Raw genomic sequence first — 2,521 nt, forward strand, 5'->3', positions numbered from 1 at the left:
GTCTCACATACTTTGGACATGTTATCAGGAGGGCCCAGTCCCTGGAGAAGCACATCATTCTTGGTAAAGTAGAGGGTCAGTGAAAAAGAGGAAGAACCTCAGCAAGATAGATTGACACAATGGCTGCAACAATGAGCTCAAGCATAACAACGATTGTGAGGATGGCTCAGGACCAGGCAGTGTATTGTTCTGGTGTACAATGTGTTGCTATGAGCTGGAATGGACTCGACGGCACCTATCAACAACAAAAAATGCATATATTAAAAAAAGGAAAAGTTTCAAGTCAATAGTCTAGGCTTCTATCTCAATCTAGAAGATGAAGACAGAGAGCAAAAAAGCAAGTACAAGGAAATACATATATACATATATATATATAGAAGAGTAGAAATCAACGAAATAAAAACACAAAAAGTAATAGAGAAAGTATAATGAAAAAACAAGCTAGTTTGCTAAAAAGATCAGTGAAGTTGATAAATCTGTAGCTAGACTAATAAAGAAAAATAGAAAGAAGAAGCAAATTACTAATATCAAGAATAAAACAAAGGTAACATTACAAACCCTGCAGATACCAAAAAAGATAATAAGGGGATACTATGAACAACTCTTGGAGTCCCTAGATGGTGCAAGTGATTAATGCGCTTGGCTTGTAACTGAAAAGTTGGAGGTTCAAGTCCACCCAGAGGTGCCTCAGAAGAAAGGCCTGGCAGTCTATTTCTGAAAAATCAGCCATTGAAAACCCTATGGCGCATGGTTCTACTCTGATACACAGGGGTCACTATGAGTCGAAATCAACTTTATCGCAACTGGTTATGAACAACTCTATGCACATAAATTTAATAATTTAGATGAAATAGACCAACTCCTAAAAAAATTACAAATTCCTACAAATTTAGGGAGTCAATTTATACAATTTGAAGTATATAATTTGAATAGCCCTATTGCTTGGCTGCTAACCAAAAGGTTGGCAGTTTGAATCCACCAGCAGCTCCTTGGAAACTCTATGGGGCAGTTCTACTCTGTCCTATAGGGTCGCTATTAGTCAGAATGGGATACTCTTAAGGGAATTAAATTCATAATTTTAAAAACTTCCTTCTTCAAATATCTCCAGAACCAGATAGCTTTATTTGTGAACTCTACAAAATGTTAAAGAAGAATTAACACCAATTTTACCCTAACTCTTCCTGGAAAAAAAAAAAAGGAGAGATAGGGAACATTTCCAAATTCATTTTATAAGCCAATATTACCCTGATATCAAAACCAGAAAAAGACAGTGCAGAAGAAGAAAACTACAGGCCAAGATCACTCATGAATATAAATGCAAAAATTCTTAAAAAAATATTAACAGAATTTAGATAGATATATAAAATTTTATAGCATGACCAATTTGTGCTTATTCCAGGGATGCAAGGCTAAGTCAATACTTGAAAATCAATCAATGTATCCACCATAGTAGTAGAATAAAGAAGAAAAATCAGATGATAATATCAATTGATGCAAAAAATTGATAAAATGCAACACTCATTCAAATAAAAACTCTCAGAAAACTAGGAATCTACAAAAAAAATTACAGCTAACATACTTATTGATTTCACTTACAGTAGGAGGCATTTGGGACAATTAGTGAACAGGTTGAGAATGTGTACCCTGAAACTGAGATTCTAGAGAGTGTACAAATGTTTATGAGGAAGAGACTTGTAATAATTGGGAGATGATTAAATCTGGCTCATTTTCACAGTACTGAGAGGTAAAATTCAAAAGTTTCAAAATTAATATAGGCCAGCAAAATCATTACCAGAGTTACTATGTATCACTTCCCTATACTCTAAAAGTGTTTTTCAGAATCTGCTTTCAAAAAATGCACAAACGACAACGGAGAGCCAGTGTTCTTGTCATGACATAATTACCAGTTGTCTGTTCATACGGCAATGCTGAAACAAAATTCATGTTTTTTGCTACTGAAATACTAGTGAGCCTGTTGTAAAAATGTGTGTGAATTAAAAAAAAAAACACAAGTCTTCAAACTTACAAATATAGCAAATAGCCACTTTTGCAGCAGTCAGAACACAGTGTTTATCTGAGCTGACGTTGCTAATCTCACCACTGAGATTCATTTATTAGGAAAAATCTAGAAGCTATTTTTCCCAAAGTTCTAACCCTGATGGAAAATCAACTTTCAGAAACAATAACAATAACATTGGAGAAGTTTCTCATCAGAGTCACTCTGGGGAAGAAAACAATCCTTCTGGCTGCTGGCAGATTGCGTTAAGCAGTGGACCATGATACAGCACAATAACTTTCTACTGTGCACTGAATGTGAGGCTCAGAAGAATGCCATGCAATGAAAATTTCCAGTAAACCCATGAGATATTGGTGAGCAGCAAATTCCCTAAATGAACATGTGTTTATCATACAGTGTAGAAATGCCAGTGCATTCTGCACGAGATTGTACCTGGCCTCCACCTGATTGGCATGCTGAACCACCATGTGGAAGAACAGATGCTTTTCAAAGATTTCTGACATG

The sequence above is a fragment of the Trichechus manatus genome, unplaced genomic scaffold (genome assembly GCF_000243295.1).
Source record: "Trichechus manatus latirostris isolate Lorelei unplaced genomic scaffold, TriManLat1.0 scaffold00366, whole genome shotgun sequence".
In the NCBI taxonomy this organism is placed as follows: Eukaryota; Metazoa; Chordata; class Mammalia; order Sirenia; family Trichechidae; genus Trichechus; species Trichechus manatus.